This window comes from Humulus lupulus, chromosome 9 (genome assembly GCF_963169125.1).
Source record: "Humulus lupulus chromosome 9, drHumLupu1.1, whole genome shotgun sequence".
Classification (NCBI taxonomy): Eukaryota; Viridiplantae; Streptophyta; class Magnoliopsida; order Rosales; family Cannabaceae; genus Humulus; species Humulus lupulus.
The window spans coordinates 146872141-146896020 of NC_084801.1; positions in this window are offsets into that span (position 1 = coordinate 146872141).

Here is a 23880-nt window from a genome sequence, read left to right on the forward strand (position 1 = left end):
TTTCAAAAGATAAAATTGACAAATGGTTCACTATTAGATTTTAGTTAAAGGCTCAATATATGTATACAATTTAATTAAGATATTAGCTCTTGGTTTAAGTATGCTAAACAAAATTATTATTTGTTCCTCTTTTTCAATAAAAGTGAAATAAATATATAGCCCAGTAATTAATAATTATATTCCTTTTAAAAAAATTATTAATATTTATTATTATAAATATATAATCCAAAAAAAAAAGATTAACATAATTTTAAGGTGTATTTGTATCACTAAAGAGTTGTATGGTTGAAGGTAACCAAAGTATATTAGTTTTTTTAAAAGAAAAAATAGTCCAAGTACTTATTTATTGAGGAAAAACTGATCCAATTTGAAGTTGTTGATGTTTATACCGATCAATCATAGAAAAAAATTATGATTCTTTCCGATTAAGCGTCCTTCTTATTAGTCTGGAAGTCCTCAGATACAATAAAATGATTCAATTCCAGAGCCAAAGATTGTAGTTATCGAACGCGCAATTGAAAAGATTCTGGAGCATCATCGGGTTTAGGTATTGGTCCTCTAATAATCGTAGTACCAAATACTTCTTGGCGAGCTCCAATATAATCCAATTTATAAGTATATTAGTTTTTTTTAAAAGAAAAAACAGTAAAAGAGTAATTTAATTACTAGATATATATTGAGAAATAAGTAAACCTAGAAAATATATTCAAGAAATTTTCTATTAAATAAAAGGCCTATATATTTTGATAGGGACAAATTCAATGCATTTTCCACTGTGAGATTTGTCCTCTTTTTTACTGTCAGTTTTGCTATTAACACTACTAAAGGGAGTAGATAAAAGCCAAATAAATTCAATTTATATATAATATTTATGTTTCTTTCATGAAAGAAAAAAAATTACTTTGACTTTACTTGTAGGTGTGTGATTTTTGACTAAAGAATACAATATTTACTATTTAGTATACATTTTAAAATTAAAAAAATGGCAACAAGTAAATATGTAACATCTAATATTTAATATGATAATAAAGTAACTTTTGGCAATGCACTTGTCAATTTTAGTCATAAAATTTTATTTATAATGCTTTTTTTTTACGGTGGCAATTTGTGTAGGTTTTTGTTAATGTAATTATAACTATGTGGTTTTCAAATTTATCTATTTTATGAAATTATCTTTGATAAATATAGGAGTTTTTGTGGTAAACATTCTCAATATTTACATCTAAATATCTAAAAAAAAAATTAATGGAAAAATATCAAAAATTGTTAAAATATAGCATTTAAATACCCAAAAAATAATTTAGCATGAAAAATACCCAAGCATTGCACATCTAAAATAAAATGAATGGTTTATTAAATGAAAATAGTTGATAAATATTTTTTAATAATTTTTTCTTTTAATAGTTTTTAGTTATTGATTTTTGTTTTAACTTTCTAATAAAAAAACAATTTTTTTTATTAAATAAAACAATTTTTTAAATATTATAATTACTTTAGGCTATTTTTCTATATTTTTGTATATAATTTTAGTTATTTTTTATAACTTAAAATAAATTTATATTAATTTTTTTAACTAGCTAAGTAGTAAAAGTGCAAGTTTTAGCAATTTTTTTGTATTTTTCTTACTAAAAAAGTTTAGATGTTTAAACGCTACATTTTAACAACTTTTAATATTTCTCTTTTAATTTTTTTAAGTATTTAAATGCTAAATTATGTAAAAATTAAGTATTTTTGACGCAAAAACCCAATAAATATATAACTGCTATAACAATTAGTTAATTTAAAGTTTATCAAGTACTTCTAATATATAATAAGATAAGTTAGCTCATTTTTTATAATACTGTTTTAAATTAATTTCTTGTCAAGTGTTTAAATCTAGTTCAAGTGGTGTTATCATGTCTGATTTTATTTTATTTTTCACAAAATAATATTATTTTATTTTGAGGTTATTAAAATTAAAAGATCATTTTGAGTCATAAAATGACTATGTTTTAATTTTAACAATAGAAATTTAGCAGTAAAATTTAGGTTAAATATGAAAAATTGGTGAATATAAATATATATTTTTAATGTCATCAATTTGTGAAATAACATTAAAAAATATATAGTTTGCCCAATTTTTTTTATTGTACTTTAATAATCATTTGTAACTTTGATTACTGAAATTGAGTTTGAGACTGAATTTAACTGCTGGAAATAGGTTTTTGGAATCACACTTTTGTTTCAGTTTGTTTGTGTTATTATTTCCCATTTGTCACTACTTATTTAACTTTTGTCTACTCTTTTTCTTAATCATAAATATTTTACCTGTATAGTCCTTTTTTATTGCAAGAGAAATTATTATTTCATGTCCTTCTATTACAGTCAAATAATATTTTTACAAAAAATGAGTAATAATAGCCATTTTTATTAAAATTATTTAGGTGGTAAAGATAATATGAAAAAAATTGTGCCATGGTACAATATGTACTTTTGCCTTGTATTTTATTAGATAACGACCTATAGTACATCTATTAATGTGGAGGCTAATAAAGGACTGAATTTATAAAAATGAACTAAATTAATCCATTTAAAAAGTATATATAACAAAATATGAGTATTTATTAGGGGTGTTCATCAAACTGCCTACAACGCATCACAATTTGTGGTTTGGAATCCTTTGCAGTGCAGTTGTGGTTTGCATTTTTTCCAACCGTGTGGTGTTGGTTTGAATTTTATAAATGTAGTTCAAACCGCATCGTTATATATATATTAATTTGTTTATATATATTAATTAAACTTAAATGTATATATATTTATATAGTATCATACATACAATGTCTAGAAATATTATTATGTTTTATAGAATGCTAACACATATTCTATTTCAGCCTAAAGATATAGCTTCTTAATCAAAAAATTTACTTCTATATCATATTTTTCTCTTTGTTATTAGTTTCTTGTATTTTTATTATTTTGTTAAAAGTTTATTAGTTTGTTGTATATTTATTGTTTTGTTAAAAACGATTTAATTATGAGCTTTATTATGAATCTTTCTTAATTATAATGTTTAATTGTTAAATTATTTGGCAATAGGTATAAACCGTCCACACCACACCGCATTTTATGCGGTTTGAGATTTATGCGGTGTGGGTTGCAATTTGGAAAATTGCTCAAATCGCACATGCAGTGCGGTCCAATAAATTGGCAAAAAACTACATTGCCCGCACCACGAACACCACTAGTATTTATTTATATTAACATCCCATCTATTATGGATTGCTAATGAAAATTATTACTACCCATAGCATTGCTATCAAATCATTTGAACTATAACACTACCCAAATTTAGCAAGTGTATCATATTAATACTTTTATTTTATGGGAAAAATACTCAAACATGCTAAAATTAAAATATTATAACCATTATTATTATACAAAAATTCAGCATGCTTAAAGAACATAATATATGGTTGAAAATCTTTCAAGCCTCCGAAAGTATTTTAGATAACATTTTAGGGGCCGAAATAGGCTAACCCTACATTGCATGTGTGTCTTTAAACGAGCTTCGACTTCATACATTATGAGTCTCGTGGTTCAACTCATGTCAAAAGTTATAACGCTTTAAAGTTGGTTTGTCCGTGCCTCATCCAACGAGAAGACAACTCGCAAGGAATCAAGCAAGAAGTTTGGAGTAGGGGTGAACACTTGACCCGCAAAAACCGTAAACCCACCCGACCCATAACTCAAAAATCTGATTTTTTGCAAAATCCGTCGGTTTCGGATTTTGAACACATACAGGTTCGGGTTACACACGAACTCAAACATAATTTAAAAAAAAATTGATTTTTAGTTATTTTGAAACCTAATACTAAAACTAAATTAAAAATGTAAAAAAAAATGGTATTTTTGAAAAATTTGTTCCAAGGCCCATTTTCGGCCCAAAGCCCAGTTTCGACCTAATCCCATCCCAAACCCGACCCTACACGACCCGACCAAACTCAACACCTGATATTGCCCAAAAATATGAAAACTTAGGAGCAGGTTCGGTACCCCATTTCCCCATCCGAAACTCGCAAAACTCAAACCCGATGCACTAGAAACTCAAAAATCCGACTCATGTGCACCCCTAGTCTGGAGGATAATAGTATTAGAAATATATTAATATTTAACTCAGAGCCTATAATAATAAATTAAGCTATATTAAAGCAAAATCTAAATTTAAGAATAATGAAAAACAAAGTATAAATTAAATTAACTATATTTTGCTTTTAATTCTTTGTCTTCTTCCTTTAAAAGTAAGATTCCTATCCCTAATTTTTTTTAGAGATTTAATTTCCTATGAATGAGTACAACATCAGAACACAATTTGACAATGATTTCTGTTATCCCCATTTCTTGTCGTGGGCCCGGGACGATGGTCTGGGCGTTTGGATATGGGCCCAACCCAGGCCCGTTTGGTACGGGAGTAATCAAGGGCTACGGCCCAAGTGTTAGGGGTGAGCATCGGTCGGCTTGGGCGGTTTTTTCATAACATAAAATCCAGAATTCGGTATTCGGTCCGAATTGGTGCAATCCAAAAACCGACCGACCAAACCAGTTAAAAGAAAAAACCGACCGTTTTGAACCGCGGTTTGGTCGGTTAAACCGACCAAACCGAATTTCTTATTTTAAAATTTTTTTTTTTTTTTGAAAATTTTAGTTAAAAAATTAAAATTTTTGGATTGTTGGAATCCACTTTTGTGCATTTTTAAAACATAAATATATAGAAGATAATTTCATATATATATATATTTTTTTATTTAATAATTTTAATAATTAATAATTATATAATATTATATTATTATATATTATATTGTTCGGTCGGTTTCGGTTCCGCCGGTCGGTCTGGACAAAATTTTCAAACCGACCGAACAGTGGTGGTTTGCACCGTTGGCGGTTTTTTCGGTGTTCGGTTTAATCGGTTTCATTTTTTTCGGTGTTCGGAAGGTCGATGTATACGGTTTTTTCAGTTTTTCGGATTTTATGCTCAGCCCTACCAAGTGTAGTTTCGGATCTGGATGGTGTTCGGGAAGGTGATCCAGGACAGTCGCCAAGGAAATGTATGGCCAGCTGGGATTACGGTCGGAGTAAATGCAAAGACGATCCCGGAGCCTGGTAACGGTCCGGGCCCCTGGTAAATGAAGAGGGACAGAGGTAAACGAACCCGGATCAATTCCTCCCGGTTGGCAAGGAAAAGCATCCATGACCCTAAAGCCGCCCACGACGCGTGGGGGTTGTCCCCACTTTTCACCTGCGGAAAAGGCCACCTCGGGATTGCACGCCCCTGTTTCAGACCTGCGCTGCGAAGTACACTGACTAGTTTTGTCCCTTGAATCTGTCTCGTAACTCGGAGTGCCCAGACCAAAAGCACCATTTTGTCGGGCGAAATATAGTTCTTAGGCCGCCCCTTTGGGCCTTAATTATTCTTGGGCCTGTGTATTTTTATCTTTTGTATTGGGCTTCCGCCAGAGAAGCCGAGAGTATCAACATCTTTGATGGGCCCGGGTCATACCCGGCCCAGACCCAGTGTTCCTATGAGCCTATAAATACAGGCGATAGAGCACTGGGAAAAGGGTCTCTCTTTCACTTGTATACAGTTACTCTGTCAAAACATAGAGAGAAACTCCATTGTAAAAGACTTTTCAAGCTCTAATACAACTGACTCGTGGACTAAGGCTTATTAACGCCCCAACCACGTAAAAATTGTGTGTTAATCTTCTAAATTCCATATCATTAGTCTTAGCTAATATTCATTAGTTTAATTTCCGAAAATCTCGGTAAACATTTTTGTGCTTTCATTGAGAGCCTGAGAAAGCTAGTGCTAACACCAAGCCTCTTCTACAATGGTGAATACACGACACACCACTTTCAACCCTAGTAACCCAAAGCAGGGCAATGGAGATCCGTTGCCTTCCCAGCATCTTCCTCAGAATCCGCCTAAGAATGCTCCTCTCCAAACATCTCACCATGACGAGTCACAAGACTATGAGGGTGGGACAGAGTACGAAGAGGAGAACGAGGAGGAATATTATGAAGAGGAAAATGAGGGAGAGTACCACGACGAAGCTGCGGATCCCAAGATCCCAGAAGGAGAGCCCAACCAGCAAGACCTGGAGGTGACTAGATTGAGGCAGCAAGTCCTGGACCAGGAGGCCAGGATTGCTGAGCAAGCGGAGGCGCATCGGCGGATGCAAGAGTCTCTCCAAGCCCTGCAGGCATTCATAGCCGCACAGGGTCTGGTGACCAATCCCCCAGCTGGCCCACTTCCGGGAGCGCAGTAGCCTGCTCCGCAAGCCTGAGCCGAGGTCCCGAAGAAGAGAGACCGGCCCCTCCCCCGGAGCAGTTTCCTGAGCTAGCCCCAGGAAACCCGGACAGGGAGAAAAAGAAGGCCAGTGGAAAGACCTGAGAAAAGAACACCCCCGTCACGAAAGCCGGGACCCGTTCCCGGCCGCTCCCTAGGAAAGAGACGGTGCGCCCCCTCCCAGGACGAGGCCACCTGATCGATCCGCAGGGGACGCGGCTGCAGAACGCACGGCCCCAGCACGCCCCAAGGCGAGACGAGCGGGAAAGGTATTTGCACCTAGCGCCTCGGTAAACAAAAACCGTCGGGAACGACCGCGAAGCGAGGAGTGTCATGCCCTTAGTTCAGGGGACAACACATCCCGGATAGACCTATGCGACGGACTGAACGCTCGGAAAGAGCGGGCCCGTAAGGAAAAGATCCTCCCTCGAGGTGGCGACCTTAGGAACAACATCAACGACAGGAGGAATGAAAGAATCCCTCTAGAGGATGGTACAGCCAGGCAGCTCATGGAGCAGCTGGCCGCTTTGAAAAAGGTCACGGATCGTTTGGTCCGCAAGCAGGAAGGTACGGATACTGACTCCGATGAAGAGGATAAAGAGCCCTGCGCGAGGCACATCCTGGACACTGTACTCCCCAAGGGGTTCAAGATGCCAAGCCTCACTGCCTATACTGGAAACACCGAACCCAGGGACCATTTGTCCCGATACAACCAGCTCATGACAGTGGCCCACGTCAGTGACGACGGCAAGTGCCTCTGTTTCTCGATCACTCTAGGTGGTCCCGCCGAGGAGTGGAGGAAAAGACTTAAGCCGGGGTCCATCCAATCCAGGTCCGGACTGTAGTCAGCGTTTTGCAAGCAGTTCGTGGCCGCCATGAGGATGGACATGCAGATCAGCGCCCTCGCAAATATCAAACAGCTCCCCACGGAGACACTGAGGGCCTACATCCAACGCTTCACTGAAGAAGCCTCCAAGACAAAGGTGGACGACGGACAGCACTTAGTAGCATTGCAGTCCGGAATTCGGGCCAGGTCCCCTCTCTGGGATGACATGCAGCGTAACAAGGCGGCTACCCTGGAAGAGTTCCCCTCTCTAGGCTTTCGAAATGCCTCCGGCACCACAGCCCAGCGCCCAAGCGTTCCCGGGGTACGGGGTACAGTTCCCAGCGCAGTCCTATGTCGCGCCCCCGATAGCCTTAGGACCGACCGTTACTCCTGGAATCACCTACACCCTTATGGTGTACGGTCCTACCTCTTCGGGATATTCCCCGGCCCCATTCGCCCACTTCTCCGGATATGGGGCCGCGCCGGCGGGGCACAGCGTCGCCCCTGTCGGGGCCCAGCAGTCGCAAGCAGGAGTGACAGAAGCAAGCGTAAACCCCTCCCGGGGGAAGCGATCTGGCAAAGGCCAAAACCGGCCTGAGCCGACCAAGAAAGGAAAAAGGGGCTACGAGCCCCAATATTCAGAATACACCAATTTGGTGGACACCAGGGAGAACATCTACCTGCCCACAGAAAGGGCGGTTCACTATCGGAAGCCTAGCCCCATGTTCAAGGGGGGAAGAAATCCGAGGGATACCAGAAAGAGGTGCGCCTACCATAAGGATGTGGGCCACACTACCGAAGAGTGCCGGCAACGCAAGGCTGAGATTGAGAATCTCATCAAGCTGGGGCATCTCCACCAATGGGTCAGGATGCCCGTGGGAGTTTCAAGCCTGTCAGCAGGTCCCGGACAACCCACGGTCCCGGGAGTACCCAGGGCATACCCGCCTCAGGGAGGGTATGCACAAGGACCGACGGCACAGGCCCCTCAAGGGGCCCCCGTCACGCAAGCTCCCGGCCCTGGAATGCCTTATCCATCCGGGGCCGTACCCCCTCGAGTGGACGGGCATGTGGCCACCATCTCGGGCGGACCTCACCTGGGAGGACCGTCCAGGAATGACCAAAAGCGTTACCTGAGCAAACTGGACCATGATCAGGAGGTATGCGCCCTTGTCCAAGCCCCGACTCAGCGCCCAAAGTTGATGAACCTCCCCATCACCTTCACGGAGGGCGACGCCCGCAACGTCCATTTCCCGCACCATGACTCACTAGTCATAGATGTGCAAATCGCCAACAAATTGGTGTCCCGCGTGTTGGTGGATGATGGGAGCTCCGTCAACCTCTTGTTCAAGCTCGCCTTCACCGCCATTGGCTTGACCGAAGCAGATCTGGCATCGTTCCAGACCCAAATTTATGGCTTCAACGGAGACGCACTACTCCCCATGGGGAAGATCCAATTGCCCGTAACGTTGGGAAGTGAGTTGCAGCACTCGTTCAAGTTCTGTACCTTTGTAGTGGTGGACTGGCCCACCGCTTACAATGTCATTTTCGGTCGGCCCGCATTAGTCGAATCAGGGGCCATCACCTCTATTCGTCATCTTTGCATGAAGTTCCCCTGCGACAACGGAGGGGTGGGGACTGTCCGGGGAGATCAGAAGAGCACTCGGAAGTGCTACCATATGTCCGCCCGGACAATATATATGGTCCGGGACGAGCCCATTGAGGACTTCATCGACCCGATTCCTCCCCCTCTGCTGAGAGAGTGATCTGGGAAGAAGATGACCTGGACCCGAGGATAGGGGAAGACCGCGTCCTAGAGCCAATGGACGAGATTGAGGAGGTATGCATCAGCGACACCGATCCAGCCAGGATCATCCAAGTCGGGAAAAACCTGCCAGCGGATGTCCGGGCCGCCATCATCGCACAAGTCAAAGAGAACCAGGACATTCTGGCCTGGTCTCACTCAGATATGATGGGGATCGACCGCAACATCATCTGCCACGCGTTGAGTATCGACCCAAACGCGACCCCGGTCCGCCAGAAATGCAGGCCTTTGGGGACGGAGAGGGCCGAGGCCCTTAAGCTGGAAGTAGAAAAGTTGTCTTCGATCAACTTCATACGCGAGGCTGTATACCCCGTGTGGCTGCCAATCCCGTTCTGGTGCCAAAACCAAATGGAACATGGAGAACGTGCATCAATTTCATGGATCTCAACAAAGCTTGTCTGAAGGATTGTTTCCCGCTACCCAGGATCGACCAAATGGTGGATGCTACGTCCGGGTACGAGATCTTAAGCTTCATGGACTCTTATTCCGGCTACAATAAGATCTCTATGCATGTGGCAGATCAGGAGCACACTAGTTTCCAAACCGACAAAGGGATATAATGCTACATAGTCATGCCCTTCGGACTGAAAAACGCTGGGGCAACCTATCAAAGGCTTTTCAATCGGATGTTCCGGGCCCATCTAGGGCGAAACATGGAGGTCTACATCGATGACATGCTGGTCAAGTCCAAGACGTCCGAGAAGCATTCGGACGACCTGGCTGAAGCTTTCGCAGTCATTCGAAAGTACGGGATGAAGCTGAATCCCAAGAAGTGTACTTTTGGCGTGGCCTCCGGGAAGTTCCTGGGCTTCATAGTGAGCTTCCGGGGAATAGAGGCCAACCCGGATAAGATCAAAGCACTGATTGATATGCCCTCTCCCCGGAAGCATAAGGACGTGCAAATCCTGACCGGGCGGATAGCCACCTTAAGCCGTTTCGTTTCCAAAGCCACGAACAAGTTCATCCCGTTCTTTGACGTCCTTCCGGGAAGCCAGCGGTTCGAATGGTCAGTTGAGTGCGAAGAAGCCTTTTGTAAACTGAAAGAACACCTGGCTTAAGCTCTGATCCTAGAAAATCCGGTGGACGAGGAGCCTCTGTACCTTTATCTGGCAGTGACCGAGCACGCGATCAGCGCTGCGCTGGTACGGGAGGAGGAAAGGACGCAACTCCCAGTGTACTACGTGAGTAAGCGATTGTTGGACGCTGAATCTTGGTATCCATTAATTGAGAAGCTGACCTTTTGCCTGCTGATGGCATCCCGGAATCTCCGGCCTTACTTCCAGGCCCACGCCATAAAGGTCCTGACCAACCACCCCCTGCGGCAAGTGTTACAGAAACCCGAGTCCTCGGCAAGACTCCTAAAGTGGGCCATGGAACTAAGTCAGTTCGATATATCCTACGTCCCTAGAGTGTCCATCAAGGGGCAAGCCCTGGCCGATTTCATCGTTGAGTGTTCCGGGGTATATCAGGAAGACGATGATCCCGAGGTCCCCGCGGCGCCTGTATGGAAGATCTTCGTGGACGGGGCCTCGAATGAGAACGGGGCTGGGGCCGGGATCATCTTGGTATCACCACAGGGACAGCAGTTACAAAATGCCCTTCGTTTCCAGTTAAAGGCATCGAACAATGAAGTAGAGCATGAAGCTGTCTTAGCTGGGCTGCGTTTGGCCCGGGAAGTAGGGGCAGCGAACCTAGAAATCTACAGCGATTCCCAGCTGGTTGTTAGGAAAATCTCGGGGAATATCAAACTAAAGGAGAGAGAATGGCGGCTTATGTGACCCAGACGTGAGAGATGCTGCAGGCGTTCACAAAGCACTCCATCCGCCAGATCCCCAGAGAGCAAAATGTCTTCGCGGACACACTAGAAAAGCTGGCCACCGACGCCGAAGCAAAACTGGCTGGGCTAGTCTCCGTCAACCATCTCCCGGTCCCAAGCATCAGGGCCCCCACGGTCCACACCGTCGACCACTCCAAGTCTTGGATGGGACCACTTATCTGCTATCTAACAGCCGGGGAAGTGCCAGCAGTCAGGGTCGCAGCCAGGAAGCTTCAGTACCAGGACCACCGATATGTCATGATGGACGGAAAACTCTATCACCGAGGGTTGTCCATGCCTTACCTCAGGTATGTGTCCGGGACGGAGCTAAGCGCCATCATGCATGAAGTGCACGAAGGCTTTTGCGGATATCATACAGCCGGGCCCAGTCTATCCAAAAAGATCCTGCGAAGGATACTTCTGGGAGACCATGAAAAAAGATTGTATCGATTACGTCCGCAAGTGCGAACAGTGCCAGAGATACGCAAAGGTCCCACGGGCCCCCCCGACAGAAATAACCTTGATGACTAGCCCCTGGCCCTTCGCGGTGTGGGGGATCGATCTGGTAGGATCGCTCCCAACTGGGAAAGGAGGAGTGAAGTATGCCATCGTGGCCGTGGAATACTACACCAAGTGGGTTGAGGCGGAGCCCATGAACATGACCACTTCGAAGAAGGCCTTAGATTTCGTTATCAACAACATAGTGTGTCGGTATGGCCTCCCCTACAAAATTGTATTTGACAACGGGAAGCAGTTCGACAGCGCCCACTTCACGGACTTTTGCGAGAGACATGGCATCGTCAAGAGCTTCTCCGCGGTCGCAAGGCCCCAAGAAAACGGGCAAGCAGAAGCCGTGAACAAAATCTTGAAAGGGACGCTGAAGAAAAAGCTCCAAGCCTGCAAGAGCAAATGGCCCGAAGAGCTGCCCCGCGTGCTGTGGGCTTACCGGACGACCAAGAGGACGTCGACCGGCCACACTCCTTACTCCATGGTCTATGGATGCAAAGTCGTCATCCCCATCAAAACGACCATCCCGTCTCATCGGAGAGACACATATGATCCCACCCAGAACCACGCCTTACTCCAAGAATCACTAGATCTCATCGAGGAGATCCGGGAAGAGTCGCAGGTGCAACTGAAGATGTACCAAGGCAAGATCGCACCACATTTCAACTCGAAAGCAAGAAGCTGAAAGTTCGGAACCGGTGACTTAGTCTTGTAAAGAGTCTTAGCTGCTACTCAAGATCCGGGAGTGGGGGTTCTGGGCCCGAATTGGGAAGGGTCGTACGAGATCCAACATGAAGTGTGCCTCGAGACATACCGCTTAAAGCGGCTCGATGGCTCGGAAGTCCCGCGAGCCTGGAATGTGGAACATCTCCGTAAATACTATCAGTAGTCAGGAGAGCGTGTTCCAATTTTGCATTTTCGTTGTAAATAATGTACGCCTCACGGCGACCCCCTTGAATAATAAAAATGGCGTGTACAAATCGTCATAAAGAAATGTTATCACACAATGACAATCTCACTCAAGTGACCCCAGACCAGTCTCCACTCACTTGCAGGGGGTATCCCGGGTATGAGCAAATACCCGGCGGGGCGCAAGCTCAGGCTAGTCCCGGCCCAGACCAACGATGTCTGGGGGATACAAACCCCGTGGGACCAAGCCTAAGGCCGGTCCCACCCCGGCCGAACGATGTCCGGGGGGTATAAATTAAAGAAGATCGAGCCTAAGGCTAGTCCCACCCTGGACGAGCAATGTCCGGGGGTATAAATCAAAGCGGACCCAGCCTATGGCTGGTCCCACCCCAGAAGAGCGATGTCCGGGAGTATAAATTAAAGAGGACCAAGCCTAAGGCCAGCCCTACCCGGACGAATGATGTCCGGGGGGTATAAATTAAGAGGACTGAGCCCAAGGCTGGTCCCACCCCGGACAAGCGATGTCCGGGGTTATAAAGTAAAGGGGACCGAGCCTAAGGCCGGTCCCACCCTAGACGAGCGATGTCCGGGGGTATAAATTAAAAGGACCGAGCCCAAGGCATTTCCCACCCCGGACGAGCGATGTCCGGGGGTATAAAGTAAAGAGGATCGAGCCTAAGGCCAGTCCCACCCCGGGCGAGCGATGTCCGGGGGTATAAATTAAAAGGACCGAGCCTAAGGCCGGTCCCGCCCCGGACGAACGATGTCCGAGGGTATAAAGTAAAGAGGACCGAGCCTAAGGCCGGTCCCACCCTGGGCGAGAGATGTCCGAGGGTATAAACTAAAAGGACCAAGCCCAAGGATGGTCCCACTCCGGACGAGCGATGCCCGGGAGAGAGAAGCATCCGGTATGCCCCAGGGCAAAGCCGTAGCATGCAACTGGTAAAGGGAGAACAAGGTTCCGCAATAAACTATTTAAGCCACGTTGGCCCGGGCCGTTGGAGCTGGGATTGGAAACTAGGCGGTTAGGTCTGAAAACTCGACAAGCTAGTCAGTTGGTCTAGTCCAGGCCGTTGGAACCGGGAACAAACCCTCAGAATCAATCAGGCACGGCAATAAAATGAAATTTATACTCAAGGAATAACAAAAATATATATATATACCGGAGAAAGCAATACAAAGTGTTTTGGACGTGTACGCGTCCAAAAAAGTTGTTACAAAATTACAAAAAAGAAAGAAAAGAGGCAAGGTGAAGATCCGGGCCTAGGCTTCATGCCCCAGGAGCTCCGCGTCTTCCTTCTCCTTGGCCTCGAATTTGGCCCTCTTTGATTCCGGGTTGGGGAAGACCAGGAGGTTCATGCTTTTGTCCTTGCGCCAATCCATGTAAATGGCCTCCTCGAAGGTGACTTCCAGCATGCCGTCCACCTCCTCCTTCTCGCAGCGGGCCTCCTCGTGCGCCATCTTCTCCTCGCGGAGAGAGCTGTCCTGTTCGCGGACCCGAGCCGTCAAGGTCTGGATCTCCTCCTTGTCCCGGGCAGACTGAGCCGCGGTCGCCTCCAGAAGGGTTGCCCTCTCATTGGCCTCGTTTCCCTTCCGGGACAAAGCCTCTTCCAGCCTGGCCTTGACGTGGTCGAACTCCTCACAGTCCACCCGAGCCTAGGCCATCTCCCTGGCAAGGGCCTCCTTGGCGGCCTCCCTCTGGTTCACGGCCGCCTTCAGCTCCAGCTTAACTGTCTCCATCTTCACGGCCAACTCGGCCACCAGATCAGCACTCCGATGGGATAGTAGATCAACCTGGAACAAAGAAAAGTTAGGAGGAATCCTTATAAACAAATCAGAAGAGGGAAAGAAAAGAGACGAAATGAACTTACCGCGGTGGCCTGATGGCGGAGTGCCTGGGAGATAAACAGCACGTCCGGATTGGCTATTGTGGCATCCTGTTTGAGTTGGAGGTTGGACATGGTGTTCCCCACCTGGTCCAACAGGTCCGCCGCCAAGGGGGTCGTGTCCTGCCCAAGCTTAGGCGGAAGCCTGTCTCGGCAGTTGGCCGATCCACGATCGGCTGAGGGCCGCTGAACGCCGTCGGACGCTCCGCGAACTCGACCTAACGACGGATCATCAGGGCCTTATATGTTTCATCTCTCTAGCCCCGACCGTTCTCCCAGGTCCGGGCAATCAGTCGGGACTGCTCCAAAGTGGCCGCCTTCGTTTGGGCCTGGTCCCTTTTTCGATTGGCCGCGTCGGCTCGCGCCGCTTTCTCCACCTCCGCGATGTGGTCTAGGGCCAGCTGTTCCTTGATGGCTACATTCTTGTCGCACTGGATCCCTCGAAGGTTCGGGATGACAATAGTTTGGTGGGCCGCGAGCATCCCGACCAGTCGGAGGTTTTCCGTGGTGACGTAGCCTCCTACATCCAGGTCATCTGCGCTCAGCCTGGAATAGTACCTCCTCTGTTCCAGGATGATCTGGGTGAGGGGAGTCTGGCGAAGGGTCCTGCCACCCGGAGTAACATGATGAGAAATGGAGAGAAAGAAAGAAAAAAGAGGAAAAGGATCGGGAAAACACTTACCCACTCGCTGGAAGTCCAGCAGCAGTGTGGGGTTATTCTCCATGAGGAACCTGGACGTCATGAAACAGTAGTGACGGACATCCGGGGGATGCTTCCAAGAGCTGGTGGGAGTGGGATAGTTACCTCGCAGCTTCAGTCTGTAGAATCCGTCCAAGGTTTTGTCCTTGGCGTTGACCCGGCTCCATCTTGTAGAAATACCAGATTTCGGCAGGGGTCAGCTCCGCGATCTCCTTCATGGCGCAGAACACTCACCATCCCGCGAGCAGCCGGTATGCTTGTGGCAGAAGCTAGAATGGTGCGATCCCCACGTACGTCAGAAACCGCACGAAGTAATCGTAAAGCGGGAGTGTGGCTCCCGCACTAATATGGCCGGCGCTCCATGCCCCGAACCCTTCTAAGAACGTGTGCGCCCGCTCCTCGATCCTATCCAAGCAGTTGTGGAAGAGTCCAGAAGTAGACTCTATGCCCAGGCGCTTCTCCAGGATGTACATCATCCGGTAGTTCCAGAATAGGTTGGTCAGCACATCCATCTCCCATCTGTTGCCCGTGGGGGTCCGGGACCCGGAGAGGACGATGGGGGCCCTGTTGACTTCCTCCTCTGAGTGAAGGGTGACGCCTGTTGCCATAATTAATGATCTGGAAACAAAGAAAAGAAGCCAAGCAGTCAGTACCTAAACCCAAGAAAGTCGATTAAGGTACGGGGGGTCTCCTAAGGACTGCTTGGAGTCCCCTCCGGATCGGGTCCGGGATCACCAGGGAACCACGAGACCCAGATCGGGAATGGAAAAAGGGCAACTAAGTAAGGCTCCACCATCTATCCGGGAAGCATCCGGACCCGGAGCAACCCAAACCAGGCGGCCTTCCTAACAGTTCCTAAGTGTAATCAGATTCTAGCAGCCTAAGCATACGAATTAAAATAACAGCCTAAGTTCGTATGTTCATCAAGAAGGTCAGAAGGACTTACTGTGAGTTATTGGCCGTAGAGGATGGTGGTTGTTCGACGGTAAGAACGGCAGAACTTCATTCTTGAACTGGTGAAGCTGGTTCAGCAACTCGTAGATAGGGCAGACCCAGGACGTGCTCTCAGGCGGATGGGCAGACGTTAGGACTATCAGAAACAGTCGACGACGTAGTGTAAGCAAGCGATGAAGGATGTCATCGTCGATATCGGACATGCAAAGCTTATCAGTACTTGAAATGGCTCGAGAGTGTAAAAATGTCAAATGAATGTCTGAGGAGTATTTATAAAGTCCCGAATCTTGGCCTCTGATCCAACGGACAGAAATCTCCCCATCAAACGGCCCAAGATCGTGCAGGGGCATTTATGAGCACTCTAAAGCTGGATCCTCGCCATCTCAGATCTAACGGCCCAGGAGAGGCGAATGTCAAAGGTCGCCCCATCCGATGGTCCACATCAGCACAAGAGCATTAATGAAGGACCCACGTGCGAATGGGATGCTTCGGAATCTGTGCTAACGCACTAGCCTAGGCCTAGCGACCCTTGAGGTAGCTAGGTGACCTTTCGAGGTCGAGATCCATCCATGCAGTAGTCTCCTTGCGACACGTGTACCCCTGCCACAAAGCGAGACTTAGGTAAACGTACCCGGACACTGGTAAATGGTCCGGGCCCAGTATGCGGCCAGCGTCACTGCCCTTTGTCACGGACCCATGATTCCAAGCAGGAACTGGGAAGGCAACCGCGGAGCATCCGAGAACAAGGCAAGCCTCCACCTCGCGGACCCAGGGGAAGGCTTAGGGGGAAAATGTTATCCCCATTTCCTGTCGTGGGCCCGGGACGATGGTCCAGGCCCATGGTCTGGGCGTTTGGATATGGGCCCAGCCCAGGCCCGTTTGGTATGGGAGTAATCAAGGGCTACGGCCCAAGTGTAGTTCCGGATCTGGATGGTGTCCGGGAAGGTGATCCAGGACAGTCACCTAGGAAATGTATGGCCAGCTGGGATTACGGTCGGAGTATATGCAAAGACAATCCCGTAGCCTGGTAACGGTCCGGGCCCCTGGTAAACGAAGAGGGACAGAGGTAAACGAACCCGAATTAATTCCTCCCGGTTGGCAAGGAAAAGCATCCATGACCCTGAAGCCGCCCCACGACGCGTGGGGGTTGTCCCCACTTTTCACCTGCGGAAAAGGCCACCTCGGGATTGCACGCCCCTGTTTCAGACCTGCACTACGAAGTACACTGACTAGTTTTGTCCCTTGAATCTACCTCGTAACTCGGAGTGCCCAGACCAAAAGCACCATTTTGTCGGGCGAAATATAGTTCTTGGGCCGCCCCTTTGGGTCTTAATTATTCTTGGGCATGTGTATTTTTATCTTTTGTATTGGGCTTCCGCCAAAGAAGCCGAGAGTATCCACATCTTTGATGGGCCCGGGTCATACCCGGCCCAGACCCAGTGTTCCTATGAGCCTATAAATACAGGCGATAGAGCACTGGGAAAAGGGTCTCTCTTCGACTTGTATACAGTTACTCTGTCAAAACATAGAGAGAAACTCCATTGTAAAAGACTTTCCAAGCTCTAATACAACTGACTCGTGGACTAAGGCTTATTAATGCCCCAACCACGTAAAAATCCTGTGTTAATCTTCTAAATTCCATATCATTAGTCTTAGCTGATATTCATTAGTTAAAAATCTCTGTAAACAATTTCACATTAATTAAACCATGAAAAGCTCAAGTCGAATGAAACTAAAAGCATCATTCTATAACCAAAAGGATAATAATTTTGTAAAGGAATAAAATCTCATGAAACTAAGTTGTGATTCAAACAAAATCTCACAAAGACACTGCAATTAGATGCGAATCATGTAAAAAAATCGAAAGTAAGCAAATTTTTTTTTACTAAAATTATATATAAAAAATAACTAAAAAGTTCAACAACACACGAAATGTGATTAAGTGAATGTCTTAACAACATGATTAATTTCTTTTGCATCAACAGTTCGGTTTGTAAGTGTTATTTTTGTCATGCATTGTTATTCATGTTTAAACATTGTTTTCATGTTATAACATTGAAAGCCCAGCAACACGTGATTTCTAGTTTCAGCGCATGACTTGCTTAGCTGGTTTTCTATTTTTATCCCTAGTATATATATTTGTTTGGTCCATGTTTCCCTTACCTTTTTGAGCAGCTAAAAAGTGTCTTCTCCAAGAAACACTCTCTGTAAAAGGTCTGAAGCTCTTGATGCTTCATTGTTCATTGTCCTTGGCGTTTTAGTGATTCCTCACCATTTATCTCAAGTTTTCTGGTGTAAACCTTGAAAGGATTTCAAGATAAGTCTCAAGGGGAGCTTGAGCAGTAGCTGGAGGGAGTCCAACCACGTTCAAAACCAGTGGGAGGCTGGTTCCTTGAAGACTTTCACAAAATAGGGAGTTGTTTGTTGATTGTAAACCAAATTAGAAGGGAGTTTTAATTTGTGTTTTGTTGTTTGTATTTGTAATAACTCTAATTATTTTAGTGAATTGATTCACCTCTGGACTAGGTCCCATGGAGTAGGTTGTGAGAAATCATGCCTGAACCATGTAAAAATGATTGTGTCATTTTCATTATTCTTGCACTTGATTACTTTTCAAATCTGAATTTAATTTGATAAATTGATTGAAAAATTGACTGAGCAGTTGAGTAGCAGTAGTTAACTAACTTTCAATTGGTATCAAGAGCATGTGTATTGATCCTTTCTTGTCTTTAGTTAGTTTATTTGCTTCTACTCTAGTTATCGTGTGAGTTGGCTCCTTGGGGGCTGTGTGAGTGTGTTATTTTTGCTGTTGTGTTCTGCATTTTCTTGGTTTTTTTTTTGCTGCTGTGTTTGTATTGATGGATTGCTTCAAAGAAGGCGAGTCTACTACTAGACCCCCCATGATTGATGGAACCAACTACTTGTTGGAAAGCTTGAATGAGAGCTTTTCTCAAAGCTATGGATGATCGTGTTTGGAGTGCCGTGGTTGATGGCGAGGACACTAAACAAAAGCCCATGTCGGAATGGACTACGACTGAGATTGAGAAGGCTAATTGGAACTCTAAAGCAGTTCATGCTATATTTAATGTTGTTTCTGTGAGTCAAATGAAGGCTATTGAAAATTGTGAAATAGCCAAGGATGCGTGGGATAAGCTGCAAAATAAAAATGAAGGAACAAAAACTGTCAAAAAATCTAGATTGAGATCTCTCACTATTGAATTTGAAAATTTAACTATGAGAGATGATGAGTCTATCACTGAATTTCATGCTAGATTATGTGATATTACTAATGAATCTTTTGTTCTAGGTGATACTTATTCAGACTCCAAGCTTGTAAGGAAGGTGCTCGGAGCTCTCCCTAGGAAGTTCAAGTCAAAAGTTACTTCCATTGAGGAATGCCATGATGTTGATACCCTTGATTTGGATGAGTTGATTGGATCATTGTAGAACTATGAACTCACTATGAAAAGGTGGTCTAAAGAAAAGAAAGAAAAAAGAGTTTCTAGTGGAGTTGCTTTATCTCACAAAGTTGCCAAAAATCTTTTTGTGGGAGATTCTCTTGAGAATTTAGATGAGGAGAAGGTTGCACTACTCACCAAAAATTATGCTAAGTTTCTGAGGAACAATGTGAAAAAAGGCAGCAATGATTTCCAAGGAGAAAACTCAAGAAAACCACTAAATTTTCCTCGAAAGACTACTCATATGGGAGAAAAGAGAAATCCAAAGGGTATTCAATGTCGTGAGTGTGAAGGCTTCGGGCATATACATGCTGAGTGTGCAAACACTTTGAAGAAAAATGGGAGAGCTCTGGCAGCAACCTGGAGTGACAGTGAAGAGGATCAAAAGGCTGAAGAAGAGGATAATTCAGATTTGGAAGAAAACTTTGTTGCTTTCACTGTTAAGACATCAAAAACACCATGTTCAGACACTAACTCAGATGGAGTGTGTAATGATGAGGATGACTTGGACCAGCAAATTGCCTGTGAACAAATGTATAATCAGTGGGTTAGCGTGATAAAGAAGGCTAAAAGTCTGGAGATTAAAGTGGGAGAACTCGAAGAAGAAAGGAGAAACTTGTTAGGAAAAGTTGATTTTCTCACTTTGGACATTGAAGAGAAGAAGGTTGCTCTAGAAGAAATGCAGGAAAAGCTGGACTATGCTAATAAAACCATTGAGACATACACTGTTGGTCAAGATTTATTTGACAACATTATGGGAATTGGTCAGTTTTCTAGAGAGAAACATGGAGTTGGTTTCAATCAACCATTGGCTATCAAAAAGAAAGATCTTCCAAGTTCATCTCGAAAAATGCCTCCCATTAACCCTTCATTATGGGAATTTATTCCTATATGCCATTTCTGTGGAAAAAAGGGTCATATTCGTCCAAGATGTTACAATTTGAATTTTACTTGTCTCGTCTTATAAACATCTTTAAAGATAAGGCTCAAGTCTCTCTGGGTAGAAGAAAACAGTGGAGACCGAAGAATGCTCATACTAAGGCTCTTGTCGTTCATACTTCTCTTCTGGCTTGTAATAATGATCAGTGGTACTTTGACAACGGGTGCTCCCGCCACATGACCGGAAACAAGCATCTTCTCACTAATCTTTTGTCTTATGTTAAGGGATATGTCACCTTTGGTGATGGGAGCAAAGGCCAGATCATGGGAAGAGGGAAGTTGCATTTACATGGTTTACCTCCTCTGGAAAATGTACTCTATGTTAAAGGTTTGAAGGCTAACTTGATAAGTGGTAGTCGAATTTGTGATGAAGGGTGCACGATTCTTTTCTCCAAGACTAACTGCACTGTTGTTTCAACATCTGGAATCCATGTCTTAACAGGGATTATATCTAATGACAATTGTTATCTCTTGAGCATAACTTAGTGTGCAATGCGGCAAAGACTGATGAAACTGAACTGTGGCACTACAAGTTAGGTCATTTGAATTATAGAGATCTCAGTAAACTTGTAAAATTAAAAGCGGTTAGAGGTATTCCAAACTTGGCTCCATTGAAAGACAAAGTGTGTGGTCCTTGTCAACTCGGTAAACAAGTCAAAAGTAGTCATCCTCCCTTGAAATTTCTGGTTACTTCCAAAGCCTTAGAGCTGCTTCATGTTGATTTGATGGGTCCTATGTAAATAGAAAGTCCGAATGGCAAAAGATATGTTATGGTGTGCGTGGATGATTACACTAGATTCTCTTGGGTTAGATTTCTTAGAGAAAAATATGACTCTTTTGAAAATTTCAAGGGACTGTGCCTCTCTTTGCAAGCTGAAAAAGGGTGAAAAGGTTAAGAAAGTGATTCGTCTTAGAAGTGACCATGACAAGGAATTTGATAACAACAACTTTGCTGATTTTTGCAACCAAGAAAGGATAGCTCATGAGTTCTCAGTGCCGAAATCTCCTCAGCAGAATGGGGTTGTGGAAAGGAAAAATTGAACTCTTCAAGAGATGGCTTAGGTTATGTTAAATGCTAAGAAATTATCCAAGAGACTTTGGGCTGAAGCGGTGAATACAACTTGCTACATTAGCAATAGAGTGCATCTTCGTCCTGGTACTAAACAAACCTCTTATGAGTTGTGGAAAGGCAGAACACCAAATTTGGCTTATCTTCATGTGTTTGGTTTCAAGTGCTTCATTCTCAATGATAGAGAAAATCTTGGTAAGTTTGATGCCAATTGTGATGAATGAGTGTTTTGGAGGTACTCTACAAACAGTCGTGCCTATAGGATATGCAACATGAGAACCCAGACTGTCTTGGAATCCATCAATGTTGTGTTCAGTGACTTAGAAGACTTTGCTAGTTACTCAGAAGAAGAAGAAGTCCACACTCTTGTTGACACATCCATTTTGCCTGTTGCATCACGAACTACAGATGAACCAAGTGGATCTAAAATTGAGGAGATTGATGCTACCACTGAAACTTCTGAGGCTTCCAATGTGTCTTCCATTCCAGAAAATATTGCTTCCTCTGATTTAAAAATTCATCAGAAGAAGGGACCACCCACATGGATACCCAAAGTTCATCTTCTATCCTCCATTATAGGCAATCCAAATGAGGTGATGGTGACTAGAAAGAAACTAGCAAACGAAATTGCTAATGCTTGTTATCTTTCTTTAGTGGAGCCTAAATCAGTCAAGGACGCCCTTAAAGATGAGAACTGGATATCTACCATGCAAGATGAACTTCAACAATTTGAGAGAAACGAAGTATGGACTCTTGTTCCTCGTCCTTTGGGTGCTAACATAATTGGCACTAAGTGGATATTCAGAAATAAGACTGATGAAGTGGGAAATGTGGTGCGCAACAAGGCTATATTAGTTGCTCAAGGGTATACTCAAATTGAGGGAGTAGACTTTGAGGAAACATTTGCTCCGGTGGCTAGATTGGAATCCGTAAAACTCTTGTTGGCTGTGGCGTGTTACATGAAGTTCAAGTTGTATCAAATGGATGTCAAGAGTGCTTTCTTGAATGGCATCCTTGTGGAAAAGGCTTATGTGTCGCAACCTCCTAGATTTGAGGATCCTCATCATGGAGATCATGTCTACAAATTGAACAGGGCATTGTATGGGCTTAAGCAAGCCCCTCGAGCGTGGTATGATCGTCTTACATCTTACTTGCTTGATAATGGGTATACTAGAGGTAATGCTGATCAAACTTTGTTTATTAAACCTCTGAATCCCAGTATTGTTTGTGCCCAACTCTATGTAGATGACATAGTTTTTGGATCCACTTGTGAGGCACACACTCACTCCTTTGTTCAACTAATGACAAAGGAATTTGAAATGAGCATGGTTGGTGAACTAAGTTACTTTCTTGGTTTACAAATCAAACAACTAGATAATGACAATTTCTTGTCTCAATCAAAATATGCCAAAAATATGCTCAAAAAGTTTGGTTTAGAAAATGCAAAACATTCGCGTACTCCTATGGGCACCACTGCCAAATTGATCAGAGACGAAACATGTAAAAAGGTTGATGCAACACTTTATAGAAGTATGATAGGCAGTTTACTTTACATTACTGCTAGTCATCCTGATATTTGTTTCAGTGTGGGAGTTTGTGCTAGATATCAATCTGCCCCCACTGAACTGCATCTTACTGATGTAAAAAGAATTCTAAAATACCTGGCTGGTACCACTGACTTTAGTCTTTGGTGCTCATGTGATACTAATCTTTCTTTGGTTGGATTTAGTGACACAGATTGGGCAGGTAACCTTGATGATCAGAATAGTACATCAGGTGGATGTTTTTATGTGGGGAACAACCTGGTCTCTTGGCACAGCAAAAAGTAAAACTCCATCTCGCTCTCCACTGCTGAAGCGGAGTACATTGCGGCAGGAAGTTGTTGCACTCAACTTTTTTGGATGAAACAAATGTTGCGTGATTATGGCCTCTGTCTTGACACCCTGACCATCTATTGCGACAATACCAGTGCCATCAATCTCTCCAAAAACCATGTCCAACATTCTCGTGCCAAGCACATTGATATCCGCCACCACTTTCTTTGTGAGTTAGTTGAGTCTAAACTTATTGTCTTATCTCATGTTGCATCTGAAAGTCAACTTGTTGATTTGTTTGCAAAGGCTTTGAGTTCCCAAACTTTTGTTCACTTGAGAAAGTCAATAGGAGTCTGTATGTTTGAGTGATCACATGTGACATTTGAAAATAAGCAATATAGGTTGAGATTTCATCTTCTAACTTGACTATCTGCATGTGTGAGTCTTTCTTCCACTTGCTTTTCACAGTCATATGTCTTGAAGCGATGTAGGCTTATTCTCAGTAATAGTCTTACTTGATGCTTGTCTTCTCAGTCTTGGTTATTGCATTGAATTGTCTCCCCTATTAGAGTTGCCTTATGTTTTAGTGTGAAAGCTTCCATTGGGTCACTTTTCTCTGTGTAGTTTGCTCCTTCACTTAGGACTGTGTGCCTGTGGAGAGGGCTACCTATTGCTTGACTCTCTGATTGGTAATTGTTGAGAGGATTTCTAAAAAAATAAAAAATAAAAAAAACAAAATAGAAATATACAAAAAAATTAATAATAATTTTGAGGGAGAGTTTGTTTGGTACTTCTATAGCAGACAGCTTATGAGGACACTTCACACACAAATGGTGATTGGCTTTCTCTGCATCTGTC